Here is a 6000-nt window from a genome sequence, read left to right on the forward strand (position 1 = left end):
CTGTACCAGCCTTCCCTCCATACCCCCTGATCCCTTTAGCCACAAGGGCCATATCTACCTCCCTCTTAAATATAGCCAATGAACTGGCCTCAACTGTTTCCTGTGGCAGAGAATTCCACAGATTCACCACTCTCTGTGTGAAGTTGTTTTTCCTAATCTGGGTCCTAAAAGGCTTCCCCTTTATCCTCAAACTGTGACCCCTCATTCTGGACTTCCCCAACATCAGGAACAATCTTCCTGCATCTAGCCTGTCCAATCCCTTTAGGATTTTATACGTTTCAATAAGATCCCAATTAAAAACAACTTTGCTTTCTCACAGAACTGTGGAAACATTTTGAATATCACTAGTTATCCAGAAATTTTGCTTGCTATGTTTGAATTTTGCTTGGGCCATTAGATCACTCTGAAGCTCAATAAGACATTCCTGCAATGTGTCAACATCATTCAGATTCACCCCAAATGGGTCCACCACACAATCTGGAATATGCATCTCCAGCAGGTCTCTGAACTGAAATTCTGTAATTAGTGCGCAGTTGTTTCAAATGATCAAGATATAGAATCAGATCATCATCTTGCAATTCTATCTTCAGGGTGTCCAGTGAAAGAAATTGCATAAACTTGAAACGTCCAAATATTGTTGCTAAAAATTGAGTTTTCCAAGGAAAGCTGTAATAACCTCTTTGCATGATATGAGATTGCAGTTTTTCCCCTCATAACTGTTTAATAAATTCAGTTTAAAAATCCATCTGACAGGCAAAATATGTCAGACTTAACTTGTTATCCAAGCTACTTATCACTTAAAATGCTACATACTATCAAGAAAAGCGAATTGAACTTCCCTTCACAATATGAAAAGTATCAGGGATTGAATGGAAGTTGTAGTGGTAGATAGTGATGCAGTGATGGACTTCACATGTTCTCACCTCTCTGCAGCTTAGCAGTTTCTGGGAGATGACCCCACTGCAGTAACTGCAGCCTTGACATCACATTTAAAACTCAGGATTTCTATCTTATAAAAGACTTCCAAATTACAAACCATTTTTAAAACACAAAGAATATCAAAACAAAAGGTACAATTCCTACAAGGTAAAAAGTCATATTCACGAGCCACAGATGAACCAGTTGTCTTTCACAGAAATCAAAAGGCAGAGGAATGGAATTTATTTCACTCGTGTTTCTGTCATTCTTCTTGAGAGCTTTAGCTATTCCTAATAAGCCTGTACAGCTCTTCACATTTATACTGTTTCTCTTCCACTTGAGTGAATTCACACACGTGATACTTTTTCAGATACATTTTAACACCAGTGGTCTAAGAGCTTCTGGAGATCTGAGGTACCCACAATTAACATAGTGAAGCCAACTCTTTTGGTACATACACCTTCCAACTATTAACTGATAAGCTACTCGATATGCTAAGTGATAATATCAATCTGGTCTGCAAGCTTCCTTGAACTAAATAATTTAGCCAGTATTGTCTGGTTTGACGTAGGGCAATTAACATACCCTATTGTCTTACACTGCACCTCGAGCAATAAGCCCAGGTGTTGTGAGCCAATTTCCAATAGATGGTGTTTGTTTGCAAAGCTGGCCTTTTAACTCCAAACTGATTACTGCTTGTCATTTAGATTATCAATTAAAGATTGACAAGAAGCTAAACAAAGAATATTGGTTGGAAGTTCAATTTATTCAAAAACAACACTTCGATCTCTAGAAGTGTCATCTGCTAGTGTTTGGAAAGCTGAACATGGCAAAAAAGAAAAACCTCCCAGCTCTGGCCAGTGAATATCCATCACAATACATAAATACACATTACTGAAAATTGACATCCCACTTAAAGGTGTAGAATTTAACAGCTGGTGCTGAAATCATATTGTATTAATGAATAATTTATCACAGCTTCTGAATTATTGATTTGAAAGAGGAAAATGTACACATTTCATGGTTTGATCTATTGCTAGTTGAATTAAATAGATGTTGGGGTAAATTCTTATTTGGTAAGAGCATCATGTAAAATGGCTGGCCCTTTAACTACCAAGTAACTATTGAATTACTAAGAACTATCAAATACTTCAATGACTATTAAATGTTTTATTTCAATCTTTCTACTGTTCATTATGCCTAGTAAAAAGGATGCACTGCAAACTAAGATATTTCACCTTGTTTAGCCAAAGAAATTCAGTAAGGAGGTGCATGAATAAACTGCTGAAGGATGTCCTTCATTGGGAGAACTAGCTGAGTGGTAGAATTGAATGAATACACAGTTGAAAATGGTTTTAAGGTGGTCTTTATAGGTAGGAGGAAAATAGCATGGTAGTTAATGAGATTCTTGGTTTCTGGGAATATGCTTTTAAAATCCCTGCTATTAAACATTGATAGTAATGTTTTAGAGGTATTTAGTCTCTCTCACACACCACACACACACACAATGAATACAGATTGTGTGCAGGCAGCTGTGAGGTTTAAATCGGCATCACGATTAGTACAAACAGTGTGGGGTGAAGGACCTGTACCGTACTGTACCGTTCTATGCTCAAAGTTCTAAGTGTGGTACATCAATGGGGAAAAGAGCAGTCAGCTTTGGGGTGAAGGCTTATTTTGCCTTCTCAGAAGGATTTGCCAAAATGAGTTTGGAGGGATTTTAATTAAATAAACTTGAATTCACAGTTGAAATTCTTACATTATGGATATTTGTTCTGTTCAATTGTTCCTAGAGGTAATCTGAGCATCTTTTAAAAAAGTTGTCACTCCTTATACAACTGTACAATAGCATAGCCTAGAGACCAATCAATCTACTTCTGATCTAGATCTAGTGTTACACCTTTCCAATGTACTTTTCAGCCACTTTGAAAACTGTTGACACTTGAAGTGAAGCTTTGAATGAATGAATATCAAATAACCAATTATGAAGATTTTTACTTTTCAAGTAATGTAACTTTAATTAAATAAAGTAATATCACTTCATGCTTTCCCTCATTAGTTGGTTGTCTTAAAAGGAACAATAGAGCCAGCATTTTAACACACTGGTGGAAGGTAGGAGGGCTGTGGCTGCCACCCAGACAAGGCAGTCTCAATGCTTTGACATTTTGTTCAATCTTCCTTGCTGTTATGTGGCACTTCAACCAAAAATCCTACAGATTGGAGCTCATGGAAACAGTTCAAAATGTGGTGCCAATGCTCCAGAACCAAGGTCACTCCAACACCATGCTACAATATCAAGGTCATGCTAGGTCAAGCTACTCCAAGGTCATGCTACCATATGCAACTGATGCTAGGGTGAATGCACGCTTAGAAATTAAACCCGAGCAATCGCTAACTTGCTTATCCGAGTACACAAAAGGATGCAACTTATAAATCAATATTTACTGGATAGAAGTCCGCCATTGATCCAAAGGTTCACATAAGACATTGAAAAATGTGAAACATTTCTCACATCTTAGAAAATACCCATTTGTGAACATAGTTAATGATAAAATAATGTGATCACCTTAAATGCACCAGCACACCCTAGTTCTCAGTCAAATAAAGGTTCCTTGAATGTCAAGACCAAAGGACTTGCAGATTACGCCATTTAGTGAGTAACGGCAATACTTGGCCTCTTATGTGCTTATGGGACTTGCAGTCCTTATATCAGGCACAAGGTAGTGGAGAAAAATGGCATCTCTGGAAAAAAAATTCTTTTAAAATTCACTGGAAAGATCAGTGTCATCTTATAAGCCCCCAGAAGTCTTATTCTGTTCACAGCTCTGTTATAGGAAGAGATAACAAGACATTGGTGAGACTGCACTTGGAGTACTGTGTGCTGTACTAGTCATTCTACCGTAGGAAGAATGTGATTAAATTAGAGAGCATGTACCACCAGGCTCAAGGTCAGCTTCTGTCTTGCTGCTGTAAAAATATTGATTTGGTCCCCGGTAGACAAAATGGACTCTTGACCTCACAATCTACCTTATTATGACCTTGCACCTTATTATCTACATGCACTGCATTTCCTCTGTACGGTAACACTTTATTCAGTGTTCTCATATGGTTTTCCCTTGTACTACCTCAATGCACTGATGTGATGAAATGATCTGTATGGATGACATGCAAAATGTGATAATAATAAATCAATTTATATGACAAGAAAGGTGTAGAGGGTTAAGGGCCAAATGCAGGCAAATAGGATTAGCCCAGGCATCTTGAATGCCATGGACAAGTTAAAAATGACTGTTTATATGACTACCAGGTGGACAGAGATTAATGTCCAAGGATTATGCACAACCCTATTTTTAAAAGGCAACATCCTAACTAATATTGGGAATACTTAGTTCACAACTCTCAAAGCAGCATTCAGACTGTTTGGGAGTATTCTGGAGTTAAGTGAAAATAACATTAATTCAAGTAAGAACCAGTCTTCAGTTCTTATTGTAAATTGCAGGCAGTAAATTGAAGTTAAACTGACCCACAGACCAAAAGATTACATATGTATCAGCCAAATGTTAAGACAACAGGTTTGTATTAATTGATCTGCAACATGGCCAAGTTATTTGCACCATTGTGACTGAGTTCAAGCTGGAAGACCAGGCTGATGTCACTAAGCAGATCCATCATGGCTTCAGGTATAGGCAATCAATGTTTTTTTGCATACTCGGAGACAGCCCTGGCAACATTATTTTTGAGTGTCTAGCTCTGTCATCAGAAGTTTTTAAAGAATATGTGTTAATTATTTTCTCCCAACAAGGGTGTTTGAACATTCAGAGGTGTCTTTTCAATTACAACGTGCTTCCACTGTAAACATGTACCTCAAAAGGAACCATTTGTCAGCCGAAAGTATTGAAGTAAACAGATGTCATTGTAATTATGGGAATTGTATTGAGTCACCTACACTGTTAACTTTGATCTGAAGAGTATAAAAATGTGATGTACTTTTGGGTTTGTTAAGTCTCTACCAAGAGTGTCTACATGTGATGAATAAAGTCATCCATATCACCAGCTTTGGTGTCTCTCCGGTGACTTTGATCACAGTCACAACACAGGATATATTTTAAAAAATAGAAACCATGCACTGGGAAATCAAAGGCTCTAAATGGCAGAAGTGGTTCACTTCTTCATGACTCCCCACCCACTTGCCTTGTCAAGCACCTCCTGCCCCATTTCTGGAAGAATCTTCAGTTTCCATAGCAACCTTAGAACCAAATTATCCATAATCCCAAGGGACTGCCTTAGAAGTCAATGATGACCAAGAGAAAACTCAGGCAATTTTATAGCCACGTAGGTGGTAGCAGTTCTGAACACTTCCTTCGAATCTTCCCTTAACCTTCTGAGAATTCCCACCTCAATATTTCCACATCATTCAATTCCTCTATCCCTGACAGGACAGAAACATTATAGGCTTTTGTTATTACACATGCTATTGTAATACACTGTTCTCTTGGAATCCAGTACAGAATGTCTATTTTGAATGAGTGGCAGACAATTTAATGGCACTTGCCTTCATTATTTATTGTAGACACACTGTATCTGATTCGCACAGGTTGTATGAAATATTCATTGGCGTTTCAACAAAAGCTTTTTTTTGTCTAGTTATTTCAGATCAAATTCTCTGCGGGTGTTGGCTGGTAGTACTTAACTGATATCAACCTTCACGCTATGCCTTTTTGTCTTTTTTTTTATTTCAAAATATACTTTATTCAAAAATAAATATATACAATAAACCATTCAATAACTTTTCATCCTTTACATACGTTTGCATTATACACAGTACATATCCGTATTTATACCACATCATTTCATTGTTGAGGGGTATACTCCCCGCCCTCCGACCCCTCCCACTCCCACGGGTGGAGAAACCTATACTGTGGTCCTTCCCCACCGGGTCTTTTACCTTTTTGTCTTTTTGCCAAACAGGTAAAAACACACCAAATGATTTTCCACAATCAAATAGCTGAAGTGGGCTCTTTGGAACCAGATGCATCTACTTTTCAGTTATGACTATTAAACTCACTTCCTTACAAGTTTTAT

This window comes from Mobula hypostoma, chromosome 6 (assembly GCF_963921235.1).
Source record: "Mobula hypostoma chromosome 6, sMobHyp1.1, whole genome shotgun sequence".
NCBI classification, from domain to species: domain Eukaryota; kingdom Metazoa; phylum Chordata; class Chondrichthyes; order Myliobatiformes; family Myliobatidae; genus Mobula; species Mobula hypostoma.